General features: G+C 56.1%; 1 long non-coding RNA gene across 2 annotated transcripts; it reads right to left on the reverse strand.

Moving 5' to 3' along the window:
- Positions 487 to 20954, reverse strand: LOC110260394. Of its 2 annotated transcripts, XR_002343646.1 has the most exons (4): positions 18809 to 20945; positions 17436 to 18154; positions 16718 to 16980; positions 487 to 4043 (listed from the first exon to the last, which is right to left on the reverse strand). It is a non-coding gene; the product is annotated as an uncharacterized LOC110260394 (long non-coding RNA). The 2 variants fall into 2 exon arrangements; XR_002343645.1 differs by lacking the exons at positions 487 to 4043; positions 16718 to 16980 and having other exon boundaries at positions 17186 to 18154; positions 18809 to 20954.

A 21307-nucleotide genomic window follows, 5' to 3' on the forward strand; every position in this document is an offset into this window, starting at 1 on the left:
TGGCACCAGGCTCTTGGTGGGGCTGTGACTTCAGTACGAAGCCAGATCGCTCTCTCGGCCCCATCCCTTCATGACCTGCTTAGGGAGATGATCTGAACCTCACGAGTCAGGCTGTTGTTTTTCTTTTTCGCTTTTTAGGGCCGCACCTGCAGCATATGGAAGTTCCCAGGCCAGGGGTGGAACTGGAGCTGCAGCTGCCAGCCTACATCACATCTGAGCCACATCTGCAACCTACGTGACAGCCTGCAGCAATGCCAGATCCTTAACCGGGATCGAACCTGTATCCGCGAGGATACCAGTCTGGTTCTTAACTGACTGAGCCACAGTGGGAACTCCTCCACACAAGTCAGTCTTAGCCTCCTCTCCTGAGAGAGGAGTCTTTTCAATGACAAACATGCCCATAGCACGATTTTAGCCTATTTAATAGAACTGCCACGTTCTTTTCTTTCTTTCTTTCTTTCTTTCTTTCTTTCTTTCTTTCTTTTGTTTTTGTTTTTATGGCGTATGGAAGGTCCCAGGCCAGGGACTGAATCTGAGCTGGAGATGCAGCAACACTGGATCCTTTAACCCACTTCCCTGGGCTAGGATCGAACCCACACCTCCTCAGCGACCGGAGCTGCTGCGGTCAGCTTCTAAACCCACTGCACCACAGTGGGAACTCGCATGCAGACCTACCACTTTCTGAGCATGTTACTTTCAAGGATCTCTTGGATTTCAGCGCTTTACCAACTCCAGCCCCAGCAGAAGACACTAGACTCATGTTGTTAAGCAAATAAACCATCTTACTTTCAGCATCTTGATAAAGCTCTGGAGCTCAAGCCCAGTGGCTGGCTCGTCCCTCCACCTCTTTCCCATGGAGTTGGATGCCTCCTGTAATGGGATTCACGGTCTTGCACCCAGAGTCTCTACATAAGCTGTTCAGTCATCAGGTCCAGACTCTCTGACAGCACAGGGGGCCCGGTGGCTGCCCCTGACTCTGAGCCCTGGACCGTGCCCCTTCCACGGCTCCATAGAATCTTTGTCAACTGGGAATCTTCTCCGCTGGCTTTTAGTCCACCCTCTACCCACCTGTCTTTGAAGGTACAAGGTCATGCCTTCTTCTGGGTTTCTTGTTTTCAGGATCTCTAGGATGTTACCCATTCAATTGTCAGGAAGCCAAAATCTACAGCCAGTATTAAGCCAAGCCATGATTCTGGCCTCCTCTGCTGTCACTTCTCCTGGGGGCTTCTCCCGGAATGTCTGTCAGGTGCTCTGGGAAACCCTGGGAAGGGGGATGTGACTACTGACAGCCTGTGAGCCGACATGAGACATGCAGTCGACCTCACCAAGGCGTCGGGGAGCCGGGGATGAAGACGTGCTCCTGGCTGACACGTGGTATTGACACAGCAGCCACACAAGCCACGTTCACTATCTCTCCAAACCCATCACTCACAGCTTTGAGGCACTGTAATAGCATCTCCCACGATTTCACCAAGAATCCCTCCTTCTCTGCCACCGTTAATGGATTACTGCACAAGTGTGCAGGTTTCTGCTCCAGGCAGAGAGCAATCTGCAAATCAGCAACTCCAGATAGACTGGAAATGGGTGGTTTCATTGTCTACACCCCCAGTCACCTTGCACAGAGCCCTCAGGTCTCAGAAATGTCATTAAATGTTCCTCTCAAGAAGCACACGAACCCCAAGATCTGGCCCACCTCCCCACCACCCTTCTCCGCACGGTCCCCATCCTTGGGGCACCCTCTAAAACGTGGCCAGGAGAGAGTTAGGCTGTTTTCTGTGATGCAATATAGCCTGCTCAACTTTTGCATGGCAATTCAGCAAACACAGTTTTAAGCATTCAATTCTACTTCTACAGCTTCTTAAAATTCCCTGCAATATAATTATACTGATGGGAATGCAAAAAGATAATTGCTTTTAGAGGAAAGTTTCTCCTTTGTTCCATGTTCATCTGGCTTCCAGAAATGGAACAAGAGCCCTTGAACAGCAGAACTACACATCCATGTGTCTCTAGTTATCATTTATTTACAAAGATAGACCTTGACAAATGTAATTTGTTCAATAAAATTAAAAGGATGCACGATAATTCACTTAGACAAAGAGACTTGAAAGGGATACGTCACTGGCAGCAGCGCCGGCCGTCATCCAAACCATCAGCTGACTTTGAACAAGGGCCAGGTGTCCCCTCGCGGAATGCGGCGCTGACATCGTGTGCATGGGGGGTGGGGGGGGCGGCGGAAGAAAGAGAGCCAGGAATTGGAGCAATTCTTTATTCAGGCAATAATTATACAAATTAGATCTATGAAAGCCAGAGAATGACTGTGCCTTGAACCCTGTCTGTGTGCATAGAACAATGGGGAAATTAATAATTAAATCTATTACATATGCTCATAATTCAATACAAAAGATACCTCGGTAGTTCAAACACTCCTGGATTTTCATTTGAATAAGGCTTTCACACATTCTCCTCATTATATATGTATTATATTTTAAATTTAACAGCTTATTTTGTTGCCGTTATGTTGGAATTAATAAGGGCACTTTAATGCACTAATGGGGAATTGCATTAGCTGGCTTTGCAGACATAACTTTGAAAAAAATCTCCAGTTTCCCAAGGGTGAAATCAATTTGCCCAGAACGTGTTGTCTCGCAGGCACATCTGGAATCTGGAAGAACAGCTCCCCTCTGCGAGCTTCTGATTCGGGCCTCTGTCTCTGAAAGAGGATCCCCAGAGTCGAAACCTTTGCGAAATTGAACAGAGTCATCAAGATCAAATTCTGGACTTGGCAACGAACTAACCAGCCAGCTCGGTTTCCATGCCTGGCCCGTGTTATTTTTCCAGAGAGCAAAAATAATTTTCTTATGAAAAAGTAAAGGTTTATTTTGACTCCAACGATGAATTCATTTTCTCTCTCGCTCGCTGTTTTTTTGTTGGTGGTGGGTTGTTTTTGTTTTTGTTTTTTGCTTTCGCACTCCCTCTCTCCCTCCGGCTCCCTTCAAATCCCTATTTTTAACTCTTCGTATTACGCCTGAGCCATGGAGAGCTTCGAGAAAGAGAAGATAGAGAAGGAAGAGAGAGAGAGAGAGGAAGGAAACAGATCTTACGGTGGGAAACCGGGGGTGGGGTGGGGGGTCGGGGTCGCCCCAATTGCTGAGCCGTGAGGTGCCCACTGATTGCGCCAGAATCCCTGGGGTTCCAGGGCAGGGGGCACTGGCTGAACTGGGGCACTGAAACCCAAGAGGCAAAAGCAGTTCCCAAAGCAGGGGCCCCAATTGCCTAGAAAATAGAGTGTCTCCCCCAGGGACCGAAGGCTGAGGACGTAAACAATGCACCTGCCTCTGCATATCAGGAAAAGAGGGGACAGAGGCACCGGCTGGGAGAGAGAGAAGAGAGGCAGCCCAACCAAATGCTCCTATTTCGGTGCGAAGAGGCTGCCAGTGCCAGCGCCCGGCCGCCAGGCAGGCAAGGAGGCCGCTGCCGCCACTGCAGGATGACAGGGAGTTTTGTGCCTTCAGAGGAGCGCCAAATCCAAGGACGCTAATTGCATTGCCAATTTCCAGCATCATTAGCAATTCTTAAAATTACATTCGCCCTGCTTCAGTTCTCTATTCCAGCTCGGCATAGGAGGGGCTGGTCTCCGAAGGGGTGTGGGTTACAGAGAAATTCAATTGGACACATTGGCTTCAGGTGTGCAGGTGGAGGCTGGCCCTCGGGGATTCACAGACCAGGAAAAATGCTTGTTTGTCTTATTTTAAATGCTGATTGCCGGGAGAATAAACAAAACCCGCAGCTAAATGGGCCTTAAAGGAACACTGGGAATTTTGGAAACGAAAAAACCTCACCGAATAACTGTGGCAACTAGCCCTGTGGGTCCTATGGTGACAAACGCCATCCAAATACCCCGAGCAACGAGCAGCAGAGTAACTTGCATTTGAAATGGTTGGTGCAGAAACAACCAGGGCTCCTCTCTCCTTTTGTTTGTTTGTATTTAAAACAAATGAATGCAACCCAGATGAATTGATGTTTCTCCTTTGTTTGTTTGTTTCCTTAAAGAGAACACATTTGCTCATTAGGAAAGCTAGGCAGTCAGCCCCACAGACAAAAGCGGCGTCCCGTCTCTTTCTGCAAGGACGCTTTCCCGGTTGCCTCCCAGCTCGAGCATCCCAACACCGCTGAGAAGGCAAGGGGACGCCCAGAGAGCAGAGCAGAGGGCAGACCTGCCTCTCGCAGGGCCCTGGGCCCGACGTGGGGCAGCCCTCTGCACAGCTGGGACTTCCACCGTGGAGCCCTGAGAAGCCACCAACGCCTCACCCTCAGGAAGTGGCCTCTCCTCTGGGCTAGCAACAGAAAGGGGGCCAGCTCCTGGGTATCTTCCCCAATAATTTATACCTTGTAATTAAATTACTAAGCACACACACACACAAATTCACACTGAGAAATGTATAGGACATTCACAGCTCTATGTAGGCACACGTGGCAACAGTGTATAGCTTTTGACTGGGCCACCTTGTAATAGTGATGAAGCCAGGTTTTTTGGTTTTGTTTTTGTTTTTGTCTTTTTACGGCTGCATCCAGAGCATATGGAAGTTCCCAGGCTGGGGGTCCAATTGGAGCTATAGCCACCGGCCTATACCACAGCCACAGCAACGCCAGATCTGAGCCACATCTGTGACCTACACCACAGCTCACAGCAATACCTGATCTTTAACCCACTGAGCGAGGCCAGGGATCAAACCTGCAACCTCATGGATATTAGTTGGTTCATTTCTGCTGTGCCGCAATGGGAACTCACAAGAAGCTGGGTTTTTGTTTGTTTTTGTCTTTTTGCCATTTCTTGGGCCGCTCCCGCGGCATACAGGTTCCCGGGCTAGGGATTGAATTAGAGCTACAGCCACCAGCCTATGCCAGAGCCACAGCAATGTGGGATCCAAGCCACGTCTGCAACCTACACCACAGCTCATGGCAATGCCAGATCCTTAACCCACTGAGCAAGGCCAGGGATCCTAGCCTCATGGTTCCTAGTCGGATTCGTTAACCACTGAGCTGTGACAGGAACTCCAAGAAGCTGGTTTTGATGAAATACTTTTGAAGGCTGCAGGCCTTAGGTGACTAAGCTAAGTCACGCGCATCAGAGGACGACCGTGGCCAGCTTTCGCGGTCGGTCCGCAGTGTCCTTCACCATCAAGCTCAGATCCCCACTGCAGGCCAAGGGTCCCTGGACAGTGCAGTGAGCCCAGGCCTCCTGTTTCCTGTTGCAGAGGGTCCTCGGAGCTGCAGGGGGTTTGAGGTCCCAAGAGTGGAGAAGGGTCTCCATCTCCCAGATAGGACCACGGTGGCAACCGGTCAGGGGACGCCGAGGTGACCAGCCACGGATCTGGTGGGCCTTCCAGTCCTCCCCCCCACCCCACCCCACCTCGCCAGCGACTGCCCCCCCCCAACCCGGAAGGAGGCGCACGGCTGATGGGACTTGGGTTTTCTGTATCCGTTTCCTCATCTGCAGGGCGAAAGAAGGCATGTGCTCGTCTGCCTGCCCGCCCCGCAGCGTCCGCAGGACAAAGCGGTAGAGAGGGTTTCTCACACGCGCGGGGTTGACAGCCCAACTGTTCTCAGCTCGGGAAAGTAGAGGGCACACCTTCAACCGAACGAGGCTGTGTGTCAGTTTCAGGTCAATAACACGGGGGGTGCGGGGACAGCACAGACGCGATCTCCGCGGGACAAAGCCAGACCCTCATTCATACAGTTATGTAGCGAGGTGGGAGGCGGCAGAGGGCACGGCTGAGGCTGAATGCAGTCGAAATTTCCACCAAGTCGCCAGGCCTGCACTCCTAGGACAGAGGCAACTTCTGGGGCAGGAAAAAAGAAGAAAAAAGGAAACCGCCCTTATCGTCAGATCAGACCTGCCGGCCTGGTGAACAGCCACAGAGAACCCCCGGGGCTGCTCTCCGCTGGGAAGGACGGGCGGCGTCCAGCAAGGACCAGTGTCCCCAAGCGTTTTCTGCAAGGCAGGGGCCTGTGTGCGTCCCCAGGGCACCCTCGCGGAGGCTGGCACGGCCCGAGTCACACCATGTCTCCCCAGTGGCGACAGCGCAAGTCCCCCCAGGAGAGTCCTGGGGGAAGCTCCCTGGCTTAATTCCCGATTCTCCGGCGTGGGGAGCGGAGGGAAGCCCTGGTGTGGGGGCCCTGGGATCCGCCTAGACGGTGCCCCCCCTCCCCGCCCCGCCTGACCCACGAGGGGTCCTTAGGACACGGCGGGACGAGGCAGCCAGCAGTGGGCGCCCGGGCGGGCGACGTGTGAAGGGTGAGGCAGACCTGAGAGGCCAGCGGGGACACTTTACAGCGGGGACACTTTACTGCGGCTTAGGAGGCACCTGGGGTCCCGCAGGGGACCGCCGGCAGAGGGAGGCGCCCGGGCTGCGGCCGGCAACCCCCCCCCCGGGGCGGGGGCAGAAGGCGCGGTGCGGAAGCACCTGCCAAGAGCATCGCGACGCCCGGGTCGAGCCGAAATCCCTGCTTCTCCCGGTTCCTCGCACCCTCTCCGCGCCCATTCGGAGGCGCCCATCACGCGAGCATAACTCCTATCACGTCTGCAGCCTTTGGAACAGAGAAAAATGGGGAGGTATATTCAGCGCCCCCAAACCCTTGTAACGACGCCACTCGAAGCAAACGATCCGTTAGTAACACAGGGACTGGCGGGGGGACGGGGGGCGGGGATGGGGGGCGGGGGGGATGGCGGATGAGGAACTAACACGCTTAGCTCTTGGGTGTTTAAAATGCTACCCTGGAGACCCCGAACACCCATTGCCAGGCCCGACAACACCGGGCGTCGCCCCGGCGAGGCGCCGTCCTCCTGAAGGGAGGGAGGACAGACGGTGCGGCGAGAGGCGGGCGGCGGCGGGAAGGAGCCTTGACCCTGCGTAGACGCTGAGAATCCAGGGCGCCCGGCCGCTCCTCCCCCCGCGGGGCCGCGTCTCGCGCCGCAGGGATGCTCCTTTGGCGCCACCTAGTGTCTGAGGCGGACACAGCGCCCTGGCGACGCTGCAGAGGCGGGCTCAGGCCCCACCTTGCAATAGGCCTGTGGTCCTGGGGGTGAGCAAAGTCTCCCGAGACCGCTGGTCCTGCTGCCACCAAAACGGAACAGGAAGTTTGCCAGAAGGAGTGGAACAAGTGACGCTCTCTTTCGATGAGACATCCATGAGGCGATGTCTGCTTTTCCTAAATACAATGGCAAGTGGGCTATAAACTCATCCCGAAAAAAGCATAGATGCTGTCATCGTAGAAACATGAGCCCCGAGCAGAACTGAGCCTCAGACCCTCTGCAGGAGCTACTTCTGAGAAACACTTGCATTAGAACTTGGATGGGCAAAGACGAATCTTCACTTTTTCTTCAGCAGTAAACGGAGGCCCCCGCAGAGGGGAGACCCTGCGGTGTAATGGAAAGAATGGAATCTGGGAGCAGGACACTAGCTCTGACCTTGGCTCTGCCTCCACCCCCCACCCCAGTTATCTGTGTGACCTTGGCCAGGGGCACCCAGCTTTTACCTGTCCCAATGCTGGGAGGTCTGGGTTGTTATCTCCACATGGCAGGTGAGGCACCAGGGGCCCAGGAGGTTACCCAAGGTCAGAGAGCAGGTCAGTGTCAAAGCCAGGCTTCAACCCAGGTCTGCCCAGCCCCTGAGAGCACAGTCCTTTCACACAAGACAGCGACTCCCTGTGTTTCGGCTTCTACGGTAGAAGGGGTTGTGGCCACTGGGTCCCTTCCCCAGTCAGCAGACTCTGATCTAAGATCTCACTGGCCCTTAAAACCCACTTTTAGTGCTCACAACCTGCGTGGTGATAACAAAAGGGCCTTTAAAAAGGATTCATCCACCTATAAAACCACTGGATTTTATTTTCACCTATAGGCAAGAGAAGACCAACACAGACATGGAAGCGCCTCTGACACTTAGGATGGGGGGGGGGTCTGCAGGGCGGGAGTGACAACTTGGGGACCTGAGGCAGAAACCAGACCTCCAGGCCCTGCTGATCTCACTGGCCTCGCAGAGGATAATTGTTCTGATAATTGCTGAGACTTGATAAACACATGAAATCGGGCGAGCAGTTTATCTGGCTACCAGTTCGGATCTGGACAGAACTAGATTAAGGAGCCGGGCACATTCGCAATAACCTCAGAGATAAACCCTCCTGATCTGAGGCCGTTTATCGCCTCCTCAGGGTTATGTTGCCCAGTAACTGCCACCTCCCGAGAAGGAAAGAAGAGTCACACCAGGGGCCCCGAATCGGCCTTGACCCTCTCTGCCACCGGCCCCCGCGGGTCACCGGCCCGAGAGTGAGGGGGTGGGACGCTGCCCTTGTCCAGAAAGCCTGGGGAAGCGCGCTGGCTAAGTGGCCGCCCCAAGCCAAGGTCAGCGCTTTCCTCATGGCTCTCCCCCTACTGCGGGGGCAAGCTAAGGACTGTCACATGTCCCCAGCAGAGCCAAGACCAGGAACTACAGCTCAGACCCTGGACCCTTCTGGGCCACCGCCTTACCACGTGAGCAACAGCAAGTGCAGACTTCTCTGGACCTAAACGCTACCCTCAGGGCATAAAGCTCCATAATCCCTAAGACCCCACCGAGCCATTGCACGGACCAGAATCAAACCTGCAGGCCCCCGTCGCGGTTTCAGAGGCCAAGGCGTCGCTGGAGTAGCGTCTCCCCCGCAGGCCCCTTCTCAGCCTAAAGTCCTCCATTGCCCCGCATTCCTCTCGTCCCCTGGCCACATCCCGCCACCCTCAGGCCCCTAAACAACAACCTTCCGGGGACCCATAAGTGAGCAGTATTCCAGAAAAGCACTTTTACCAGGGCGAAGATTTTGTTTCCCAAAGAGGCTTTTCTCCCTAATCTTGCTCCTTGTTTTCCCTGCGGTCGCAGCAGAGGACAGGCCCTCTGCATCCAAGGAGTCAACCAACCAAGGATCAAAGACATTCAGGAAAAAAAACATTCCAGAAAGTTCTGAAAAGCAAAGCTTGACTTTGCTGCACTCCAGCAACCACTTACACAGCGTTTACTTGGTGGTACCAGGTACCGTAAGTAACCTCGAGATGATTTCAAGTACCCGGGAGGATGGGTGTAGGTTGTATGCGAGTCCTACCCCACTTACGAGACTCGAGCCTCCGAGGATTTGGGTGTTCACAGCATTGGTGTCCCCAGCGGGGACAACTGTGCCGCATTTTTCTGGAAAGAACAGTCCCAGAGCGTTGCGGTCCTTCCTCTGTGGTGACACACTCGTCCCCCACTGCACAGGCTTCACAATAAGCGTTTATTAGGTGCTGGTTAAGTGAGTGGATGCCACATTCTGATGACGCACTCAGTACAGAGGGTTCCAAAAGCAGATGCCAGCAAAGGCTAAGCTGCCACCCACCCTCCCGGCCAGCCTCGCAGCTTGCCAGCCCCCTCTCTTTCCAGCCTCACACCAAAGCCACGCAAGGCAGCCAGGATCTGCCCTCTAAGGAGGCCGCTCTCCTGACCTTGGGGGCCAGCGCGCGGTCCCCGGAGCTCTGGCCTCTGCCCGCCTCTGAGCCGTGATCCACGGCAGGTCTGAGGCAGGAAGCAGCATCTCTGGGTTCTTTCTACCATTTCTCTTGTCTTTACAGGCTCCCTAATGAACAGGATGTCATGCTAGGAAGCAGTGCGGTCCACAGGCCGCTTCTTGAGCTCTGAGTTCAGTGTAAATAAAAGCCGAGTCTGTCTCTACAGACTCTGTGCATGGCTGGAGCCTGGATACCCAGAGGGAGGGTGAACCCCTAAAGGCCACCAGCGAACGGCCGCTTCTGCTTCTGGACACTGGGAGCCTCCTTCCCACCCTCCCCTGCCCTGGAGGGATGGATCCTGGGAGGCCAGCTGCTTGCTGAGCACAGCCCCGAAGGCTTGCAGAAGCCAGCTCAGAGGTGGGGACACAGAACCCTGAGGGCTGCCCATTGCCGAAGAGCCACCCCTTACGTCTGGTTTGTGTTCGTTCTTTGAGTGCTGGAAAAGGCACACAGTGGGACTCAGCCCTGTTTGCAAGTTGGAAACGGGATGGGTGGGAGGAAATGGGGGCGGGACCTAGTGTGGGGCCCATCAGGGGCCTGCCCAGTGTGGGGACCGGGCATCCCTCCCAGGCCCTCCAGTCTTGGCCTCTGCTTTTGTATTTGAAAACGCCTTGAAGTGCGGCCCCCCTTGGTGGGGGGCCTCCGTGGGGTCTCCCTGCCTTCTCCGAGGGCGTCCCTTTCTTCTGGTTAAGCAGACCCCTCTTGGTCCTGTGGCTCCGTGCTGCTGTTCCCTGGTAGCGTCTTCCACTCCCCTCTGCACACCCTCCTTCTCGGCGCCCATGCACTTCCCGGGCCCCATGAGACGGCCTCCTCGAGGAAGCTCCCCGGCTGGTTCTCTCCGGCCCCATTCGGCTGGTTGCCTAGACGTCTTAGACCTCATGGGTCACCAGTGTGTTGTGTGCTCTCTGGGTTTTCTCTTCCCACGTTCCAGGGAGCTCGTCAAAGATGGTCTTGCTCACATTTGCATCACTAGCATCTACTGGGCGACTTGTAGGCCACCAGGTGCCCACAGCACCGTCTGTTTCCTAAGAAAACCGGCCCCTTCTGGCGGAAGGCAGGCCCACCCTCCAGCCCTGCGGACAGCACCTGCCTCCAAGCAGCCTTGACCAGCACAGAAGACGCCCCTTCCCCCAGGGGCGCAGCCCCCCGGCAGCGGCGGGGGCTCGACGGGGAGGACGTGAGCAGGTTCTGTGTCGCCCCCCCGCCCCCCGCAGCCGGAACAACTGTGTCCCGGGCCCTGGCCAAGGGCATCGCTCACACATGAGCACAGGGACCCGCTCCCCCGAACCCGCCTCAGGCCTCAAGCCGCGGGGCTGCCTTGCTGCTCGGCCACAGCCGCTCATGAAATGAACTGCGTGTGCATTGGGGGTCCCCGCCCGAGATCCCCACGCGGTGCCCTGGGGAGAGGGAAGGGGCCCCTCGCGTGGCTGGTTGGCGCCTTGGGCGGGTGGGCACTGGGCGGCGCTGCTGGCATGAAAGGTCCCTCCAGTGTTTCCCGCCACCTTCGGTTTGTGTCTCAATCTGGAGTGAATTGAAGCCAAAGTTTAGGCCTCGGTGCTTCCTTGATCTAATTAATAATTCATAATAAAAATGTAAGCAAGGCGTAAGCTTTTGTGGAAGGTTATAAAACACTTTGATTTGCCCTGGAGATCAGAATGACCTCTTTCTAAATCTGTGAAGTGATTTCTTTTTCCCCAGATGTGGACATTTTACTCCCGACTGGAAACTTCAGCTGTTGGCCACAAGCAACCACGGAGCATCCGTTTCCCGAACCGTCCTTGAGAAGCAGGTATAGACGGGAAGGAAAAGAAGCCCCTGCAGAGCGAGGACCTGTGGGAAGAAGAAGGCAGAGCGGCGCCTGGAGGACCAGCTCGGCCCCAGAAGGGGAGGCCGGGCCGGGCAACCCGGATGGAGGAACCTGGCCGGTCATTGAGAGCTCGTCCGGCTCTTCGGAGCCATTAGCGCAGAATGTGCCGGGGAACTCGGCAGTGAGAGCGCCTCCCACTCCGGAAGGCCCCCCCGGGGTGGGGGAGCCAAGCCTTGTTTGGTGGCTTCCTCTGGCCTGACATCTGCCTGGAGTCACAGATCGGAACTCTTGCTGGGGACAGGGGAGGGCTGGGCAAGGGGACCGCAAACCCCCACCTGCCGACAAAGCCAAGCCACTAGGAAAGCGGCTTAAACATCCAGCTTCCTCGGCCCCCACTCTCAATGCCTTTCGAAGCTCTGCCGGGTTCTGGGCCAGCGGCGCAGATGGCCTTTCAAGGCCCGGCGTTACCTCCGAGATCTTCGAAACTTCATTTCGCCGGTGGCAGGACAAAGTTGGTGCAAGGAGCTGGGTCCAGGTGACAATGAGTGACAATCAGTTTTTCTCCAGAAGAATCGAGGCAATAGCAATGGGTATGAAGAGTGTGCCCCCCACCCCCCCCGCATCTGACCACAGTCCAGAGCAGGAGGTCCCTCCCCAGGTCCCTGGCCATGCCCGGCACCTCCCCTCAACCGTAGCACCTGCAGGGACCATCCGGCCCAAGGCGCCTCCTTCAGGTTAGATGACGCCTCCTTCAGGTTAGATGACGTATAACAAGGGGGTTGGAAGGGGGTCAAGGTTCTAGGGAGAAGCCCCGGGCACCCCCCCAGCACAGGTTGAGGAGGAGCCCAAGGCAACGATTCCTCGGGCCGACAGCCACAGACAGGTTGCTGGTGTGGAAACGAAACTCCAAGCAAAATAACTCGGATTCTAGCTTCGTAGTACTATACTTTAAACAAGGAGCCTCGGCCGGTCTTCCTTCAAGCCATACCCTCCGCTTCACCCCCCTCAGCCCAAACCCACCCCTGTCATCCTCTGTGCCCTCGTCCGTGGGGCCAGCTCACCCCAGCGTGCAGGGCACTCGCTTCTGAGGGCAGGTGGGCAGGAGGTCCCCTGAGGGAGCAAGGGGGTGCAAGTGTGTGTACACCTGTTCTGAGAAACATCTCCAGGCTCCCAAGCCATGGCCTGAAGGTGCTGATTTCAGAGCCCAGATGCCTGCCTCCGAGCGGACCCTGCCCTTAACTCAGCACCCATGCCAGGAGCCGCGGGCCTCCCACCCCAGGTGTTCCCGAGAATGCCCAGACATGTGCCCGCGTCCTAGGGCTCAGGCCCCTTTGTCGCCTGTCATGTCGTCCTGGACTGTGTTCCCTTCCCTCTCAGCCCCTGCACATCCCAGAGCATGAACACCGGTGCCCCTTCACCAGCACACAATCGAGGTCAAGCTACAGCAATGATAAGGTTTCTGAAAGCCTAAAAACAGCACAAAAGAGGAGCAGAAAACTTCAACCCTTAAACAGAAAGTCTGAGCTCTCTTTGTCCTTAGCCTCTAACCTGCCCCACGTTTCAGATCAGCTAACTTCTCCCAGTTAAACGCTCTGCCCCGGCCACTGCACCTTGAACCTAAACCCCCAGCACCTGTCAGGGTCCAACAAGAAACAGGAACATCTCAGGCTGGCCTCCGAGTCAGGTGCCGCTCTGCACGTAGAGGGGACAGCCTGTCACGGTATTTTTTCCCCCCTTTTTAGGGCCACACCTGCACCATATGGAGGTTCCCAGGCTGGGGTTCGAATCAGAGCTGCAGCTGCCGGCCTACACCACAGCCACAGCAACACAGGATCTAAGCCGCGTCTGTGACCTACACCGCCGCTCACAGCAACGCTGGATCCTTAACCCACTGAGCAAGGCCAGGGATCGAACCTGCATCCTCATGGATACTAGTCAGGTCCGTAACCGCTGAGCCACTGTGGGAACCCCCATCACAGCATGTTATGGAGCCACCCGGTTCCTCCTCTTCTCAATTGTCTTCATTCCAAAGAGGCTTTACAGAACATGACCGGATGCCCATTAAGGCGCTTCCTCCAAAATAAAACGCCATTTCCCGCCTGATGAATCATAAAGTTGCACTAGTCCTCATTTCCGATTGTTTCCAAGCCGTGGGGTGCCGTCTAAATTCCAGCAACACCCTCACCCCACGTCCACCACCCAGAGCAGACGGGCCGGCCTCATTCCTTCTGCCAGGGTTCTCCTTCTGCCGTGGGGAGCGTTGCTTTAAATGCTTGTGGCTTGGTAATTTTTGGATTCATTTGCAAAGTGAACGCAGACCATCTAAAATTAAGGCTCAGTGACGTGGGACACTAGCTGAGGATTGGTTTATTTTGTTTTAAAACCACAGTCTTGCTCTATAAGATCATCACAGATCCAGCAAGAGAGCTGATAGCTGTTACTCGCTGTGTTCTGTTCCTCCGGGTGATGCTGCAAGGGACATGTCCTAACGGAAGGGCCCCTGGAGATGGGGTGTTGGCTGGGGGCTGTTGAGTGCCACTGCCCTTGGGGACGGGCCAGGCTGGGCGCCGGCCTCTGTGCTGCTGTTATCGAGCAAGGTCCCCCTGGCGGGGGGAAGCTCTGGGCTCTGACTGCTTTTTTCTTTTTTTAATTTTTAAGTTTTTTCTTTTTACAGCCGCCCCTGCAGCATATGGAAGTTCCCAGGCCAGGGGTCAAATCGGAGCTTCAGCTGCCATAACCCTGGATCCCAGCCACATCTGCAACCTTCAGCGCAGCTTGTGGCAACGCTGGATCCTTAACCCACTGAGCAAGGCCAGGGCTCAAACCTGCATCCTCACAGAGACAACGTCTGGTCCTTAACCTGCCGAGCACAACGGGAACTCCTGGGCTCTGCTTGCTTTTGGGGAAGTGCAGTGTAGGGTGTCTGGGCAACCTCAAAGCCCCATGTAGCGCCCTCGGATCTGTTTTTCAGAGGCAGCCCCAGTGTGATCCAAACGTGGAGGGGGGGAGGGGCACTGCCGTTTCCGCTTGGGTTCCTCTGGGCAAAACAGATCTTCCAGAGTCTCGGGGGTGGGGGGCAAGGCGGCTTAGACAGACGTGAACAGACTCTGAGGCCCTTTGGACATCAAATAACATGAGCCAAACAATGTTTCAATGAGTTAAGTGTAAATCAACCAGAAACATATGGACTACACTTCCCTGAAAATACACAGGGGTTTACAAATTACAGGCACAGGGGTTTGGCAAAAGGCAATGCAGGTTTTGCCAAACCTACAATGTTTGGAGAAGATTTAAAGAAAGCAGACTGACCCCAGATGCCTTCAACTCTGCTCATCCCTGACACGGGTAAAATATCCCACACAACCACAGGCATTTAAGCGCACGGGTTTTAAGAGATTTGTATGTTGAACAAACAAGCCGAGATTCTTTTCCAAAAGAACATTCACAGAGATGAAACTGCCAAGGGACCGGTTCACGTGAAGGAGAAAACATCTACTTTTTCGTTTAGCCAAGGAGAGATCCTACGTGTTTCAACCAGCAACGCAATGGAACCAGCTAAGCTTTGCAGCCGAGAGCTGCGTGTTTGCGGAGAACAGGCTCTGCCTTTCCCGGCCGGGTCTGTCCTCGCCCGACCAGCGGGCTTGTCATTGGCTGTGCAGGTGGACAGTGTGTTGATAGAACCTCCCTGGCTTGGCGACTCTCCCACCTGTGGCAGTGACCCGGGAGGCATTTCTGTTTTGAAGGAAGGCAGCCCAGTGGGACCAGGGCGCCCGATTTCTAAATGTTTCCATTTTAAGACTCCAAAGTGAAGACATAAGAGATCCAGTGGCCCCGCCCTGAGGTGAAATCAAGTCCCCAGACTGGACGGGGAACAAGAGCAGAAGGAGAACAAGGAGGCTCTGACGAGGGTCCTGCCTCTGGGAGGACAGAGGGGAGCGGGGAGACCAGAGAGGGTCCGGGGTGGAGGGGCGCAGGACACCGTGCCTGCCTCCCTGCCCCCAAGGTCAGAGCATCTCAGGGGACAGGCCCTCGGGGAGGGCAGGAGCAGCAGCGTGGACATAGTTCCTGGAGCCTCCAGATGGAGTGGCCTGTCACAGCCCCGGAGTCCCCACAGCTCGGGAGCCGAACAGGAGGGAGCAGATTCCCCCCAGGTCCTCAAAAGAGGCAGGAGTAGAGATCCGTACAGATTTTTTTTTTTTAGAGCCCCACTCACATCATATTGGAGTTCCCCAGCCAGGGGTTGAATCAGAGCCACAGGTGCAGTCACGCCGGATCCTTTAACTCACTGCGAGGGGCCCGGGATTGAACCTGCACCCCTGCGGTGACCCCAGCCACTGCAGCTGGATTCTTAACCGGGAGCAGGGCGGGACTCCGGTTCTGTATAGGACTTGCCATGTGAGCGAGCCGGTGCAGCTGCCAACCTCCGTGGGTGACCGAGCCGCGGGCTGGTGCAGACGTGCGAGGCTGGGACAGACGCACAGGCCACCTGCGGCGGTGGCCCCTCTCCCCTCCCTGCCAGGCTCTGCCCCTCGTGCCGCTGCGGCCGCAGGTAGAGACACCATCCGCAGGGAGAGAGAACTCTCCAGCGGGCACCGAACTCGTCCGCCACCAAGCAGCATGGCATTTGAAATGGATGTGGCTTTGGTTTAAACAAGAGGTTCGCTTCTTGCCACTTGAGCTGCGCCCCCAGCTGCCCGCCGCCGCCTCTGGGGCGAGGTCCCCAGGTTGGTCAGAGCTGGGGCCGTGGTGCCCATCGGCCTTGCAGGACACGGCCTGGCCTCTAGGGGCGGTCGAGGCCCCCGCCTCCCTCCATCCCGAGGATGAGAGGCGACCGGCTGGTGGTCCCCAGGCCGGGGCTGGGGTGGTGGGGACGGGGTGCCAGAGGGCCGGGCCCCAGCTGGAGAAGGGCTCGGCCTGCTGAACCCGCAGGTTTCTGTCTGGGCCACCCAGCCTCGGAGCAACTGATGGAGGAGGCGGGGCCCAGCGACCAGAGACCCCGCCCCCCGCCCCACCCCCAGCAAAGGCTGGGAGGGCCCTGGGGACACCCCGCCACCGGGCAGGTGTGCAGTGGGCGGCGGGCTGGCAGCCTCGCTGAGGAGCGGGGCCTCTCTTTCCCTCACTTGCCTGGGCAGAATCTTCCTTCTGCCCACAGAGGCCCTGTGGCCATGGCTGGGCAGGGGCCGGGGGCTGGGGCACCAGACGGGGCTCCCCCAGGGACCACCAGTGCCTAGTGCTTCACTGAACAGGGCAGGAGTTTGGCTTCCAGGCCAAGAAATTGCAAAGAACAGCAACAAAAAAATACAGGAGATACACTGTGTGTGTGTGCGTGCGCGCGTGCCACCTACCGTCTCGCGGTGGGATGTCCTAGGCAGGGTTTGGGGGGCTTCTGCACGTTGGTGACTCCAGCTGGGGACTAAGTGGCCGCTCAAAGCTGAAGAGAACCTCGTCTCCTTTGTCCCTCAGGCGGAAGCTGGGATTTGCCCTTTGGGCAGAGATGTCCCTCCTTCTGGGTCCCCAGTGAGCCGCTCTGGGTCCCACGGCTGTCAGTCAAGGCCTCTCCGCTTGTGACCTTGGCCAAGCTCTCCCTTGGCAAAGAAGGAACTTCAGCCTGGGGCGTGAGAAGAAGAAAGTCTGGTTACAGAGTAACTCCGGAACAGCCGCTGACGAGGGGCGACTCGAGAGACAATTTTATAATCAACGGGAGAGGAGAAACAGTTTGATGGGGCCTTGAACGTGAAAACTCAAAATTACGAAATGAAGCTTTTCAAAAATCTTATATTCAACACAATTTCAGTTATAATTACAAATACACATTTTTCGACTGAAAAAAAGGAGCCATTTATTTTAGAGAAGAAAACTCAAACTGTTTGTACAATAGCACTGCATCCTGCGCGTCGGTATTTTCCTTTGCAGCCAATCGCATGAAGGGACGTTTTTGCGAAAGTCTGCGAGGGTTGTGTGAGGCCTCCCAAGGGCTTCTGGCAGTGGTTTGACAGCTGTATTTGTCCCTTTGAAGAGCCTCTGGGGCCACCATCCCAGCCACTTGTTGGTTCTCCCCGTTACCTGGCACACCTCCGCCGACAGCTAAGGGCGCGCTGTGATCTGAGCATCTCTCCAACTTCATTCCCTTTGATCTCTTGCAAGACGTGATGTTTGACGCCGCCGCCATCCGTGTGCAGAGCTCGCATTGGCCTGCCAGGCGTTCACAGGGTCTCCCCGTCAGCAGGAGGCTGAGCTCCGGGAGGTGGGGGGCAGAGGGGCCGTGGGCCGCGTTCAGGACCAGTGCTGGCACCTTGGCGAGGCTCCCAGTCCGCACACAGCCTTGCAGCCGCAGGGACTCCAGTGGGGTGTCTGGACGCCCTCTGGAATCTGTCACAATAAGGGGAGATGCAGGCCACGCTGCAGGAAGAGCTGCTCTTTGGTGGTTGGTTGTTTTCCTCGCTCCTTCCTCTCGAGGCCTTTCTGAGGACATTCGGCGGCTTCGGCCTCTGGTCGAGGCCTTAAATCAGCAGCGGGGAGCAATTCCCGGGCCTTTCCCGGAGCAGCTGACCCAGGAGGAGCTGGAACAGCGATGGCGACGGACGCTCTGGTTGAAGAGCGTTCAGTTCCCTGCGGGTCCGTGGAGCCAGAAGTCAAAACGATGAGAAGGACGTGGGAATAGCATCGGGGTGTCTTCAATAAGCAGGAAACGAAGGGCATCTTTAGACAATCCTTGTATTTGTCCCGCCCAGCTGCCCCCTTAGGCCACCTCTGTGAAATCGCAGGCGCCCTCGAGCTTCTCCCTTGGGTGGAGATAATTAAGTGTCTGGTCACTCTAATCACAGGCACAGACCCAGCTCAGGAACTAACACGTCCGGTTCCATGTGACAACGGAAAATGCCAAGTCACTTCTACCCTGGGGCCGGTGTGTGAGTCTGCGTGTGAGTCCTCGGAGGCTGGACGCTTGGAAAGCAGAAGCAGACAGAGGGGCTCGGCTCTGGGAACTCCCCAGCAGCCGGGGCGGGTCTGAGGTCCCGCTCACCCAGGCCCTGGTTTGGCTCTGCCCGACGCTCGCCCTGCCTCCTGCCTCGGGGGTTCGGCAGGCCATCCCCCACTGACTCGCCGCCCTTCCAGAAGGTCCTCCCGGACCTGGAAGACAGCTCCATGGGACCCTCGGGTCCTCGAGAAACATGCTCCCTGCCCTGCTGGTGAGGGAAGCAGTGCCACCAAACACAGAAAACTCTTTCGAAAGAAATTTTCTCTCTGGAGTTCCCGCTGTGGCGCAGTGGATTAGGCATCTGACTGCAGCAGCTAGGGTCACTGCCAGGGTCGGATTCACTGCCCAGCCTGGCCCCCCCACCCCACCCGACCCCACCCTTGTATCACTTTTCTGGGCCGCTGCAACACTTCCCGCAAATGTGGTGCCCTATATGCCAACAACACACTTAGCGTCTTACATTTCTCGGGGGCAGCAGGCTGCGGCGAGGTGTCCTTTCTGGAATCCATCTCACCCTGGTCTCAGCTTCTAGAGGCTGCTCGTGTTCCTTCCAACTCTGAAGCCAGAAATGGCGAGGCCTTCAGCCGTCTCACATTGCATCACCTGGCACTGATTTCTCTTCCTCTCCCGTCTTGTGAGAAGCTGCGTGCGGACCCCGGGCCCCTGGTTAACCTCCTGATTTAAGGTCAGCTGATCAGCAAACTTAATTCCATCTGCTGCCTTAATGGTGCCTTGCTGTGTAGCGTGCCCCATGCCCAGGCACCGGGGATGAGGATATGGGCGGCTCTGGGGGGCTGTCATTCTGACTGCACACTTTCCTCCACTCTGCCAAGCATCCGCTGGCACGAGCACACACACACAGACACACACCAGACCAAAATACTCCTACAGAGGAGACGTAAACCACAAGCTCACTCGTATGCACTGGCTCCTGCATCGTTCTACAGGGTCCTTCTTCTGGATAAAGCTGCTTTTTGCTTCTCCACACATTAGAGCTCCACTGCTTGGTGATTTTTAATCTTATAGGGAGTCGGAAAAGCTTTAACCCAATTGGGAATAGTATGGTGCATTCAAAGGAGATGCCAGCCAGCTTTTTCTCCATTTCCGGCGCCGGAGCTGAGCAGAACCCTCCCCGCCTGCCCGCTTGCCCGTGGGGTGCACTCCGAGGCTGCCCACGTCCACAGCCGCACCTGCAGCTGGCAGAGCCGCCTCCTAGCAGCGGAGGTGTTAACTGCGGGATTAAAGATCATGAGAAGAAAAAATGTTTTATATTTTTAAAACCCCACAGTTATCAGTCTTTGTTATAAAAAACATATGTGCCTCCCCTCCTGTACCAGACGCGATCCTGACACACGTACATCAAATTCTTGATAAATTGAGTCATATTTTAAATGCACTAGGGGAGCTGGCTATTTAGAGGGATCCTGCCGTGAATCTTCTCGTCAAGCCAAGAGGCTGTTTGTGATGCTAATTATGCTAATTTTCACCCCTTCGTTTGTCTGCTTGGTAGGTGCAGATTTTCGTAAAATCCCCAGCTCGCAAACTAAAGCAGGCACACCTGTAGCCTGTATGTCCAGGGTCTCTTTTACGCAAGATCTCAGACAGCTGTCGGCTGGAGTCTCGCATTCATCTTCCAACATTCCTCCAAAGGAGTTTGGGGCAGTCAGTGTGATCCACAAAGGAGGGGTAACTCCGTCCCCCCTGCCACTGCGTTGCCGGGGGTCCATGAAAGGTGAAAGCTGCTCAGCTGAGAACCACTTGTTTTCCAGTTAACAGCCAGCTCTGTCCCAGGGGATGTGCTTGCAAGGTTTTCTTTAGAGCCCAGAAGGTTCTTCTGGCCACTCCCTGTCACTACTGTTCAGAGAGAAGCTGAGGACGGAAGTGCTTTGCACACGTGTCTGAAGTGCGTAGAGCCACCGTGTGTGGACGCAGGAAGGGGCACATTCCAGGGGGGCGCAAGGCCCGCCCTGAGCTGCCTCCCCACTGGGCACGGGCCAGGGGACAGCGCCTAGATGGCAACGTGCGAACACGGCCAAGCCTCCAGCCTGCGCTCACGGTTTGCTCCTGTATTTTGTAGCTAGGACCTCGCTCGGTCCTCACCGCGTGGAAAAGTAAGGTGGGCTTCGGCTTGACTTTTTGTCGTAAAGGAAACAGAGCTTCCAAAAGTCATGTGGCCGGTAGGTGACAGAGCCAGGACTTGAATTCGAGTCTGTCTCACTCCCAAGCACGTGTGTCACCCATCACTGTCCTGGAGCATGGACACAAGCAGTGGGTTTTGTGGGTACAGTGGCAGGAGCAATAGATTCTGACCTTCGGGGTTAAGGAAACTGTCCCAGAAAAGGGCCCTTTGATCCAGGCCTCAAATGATGAGAAGCGTTTCCGTAGAGAACTGGGCGACACACCGGCCAGGGGCATGGAAAGATCCGAACCCGTCTGGTGGGCTCGTGGGGCCGGACACAGGGACACTCAAGGAGGACTTGAATGCAGAGCTCCCCCCATGGCGCAGTGGCCTAAGAATCCAACTAGAGCACAGCTCAGGTCACAGCTGAGGCTCGGGTTCGATCCCACGCCCGGCCCAGTGGGTTAAAGGACCCGGCACTGTCGCAGGTGCAGCTTGGATCAACCCCTGGCTGGGGAACTGCCAGGGGGATGCCATTAAAGTTAAAATTTAAAAAGAAGGTCTTGAATGCTCCTTTAAAGGAGCTGAAACTCCTTCCCGCAGCGGCAGAGTCTCTGGAAGACAATTCTATCATCAGCATGAAGAATACGAACCAGAAGATCACGTCTCGTGTTAGACGGTCCTGTCTCCTCCACAGAGAGCAAACGGGTGAGAAAGGGACAGCCAGAGCTGAAGGGTGTCACTGGCTCGTCGTCCTTGTCTGTCCTCAGCCGCACACACCAAGCTGGGCGCCGGAAGCATCTCTGGGGCGCGAGAGGCAGACAGAATCATACGAGCTTC

This window comes from Sus scrofa, chromosome 4 (genome assembly GCF_000003025.6).
Source record: "Sus scrofa isolate TJ Tabasco breed Duroc chromosome 4, Sscrofa11.1, whole genome shotgun sequence".
NCBI lineage: Eukaryota > Metazoa > Chordata > Mammalia > Artiodactyla > Suidae > Sus > Sus scrofa.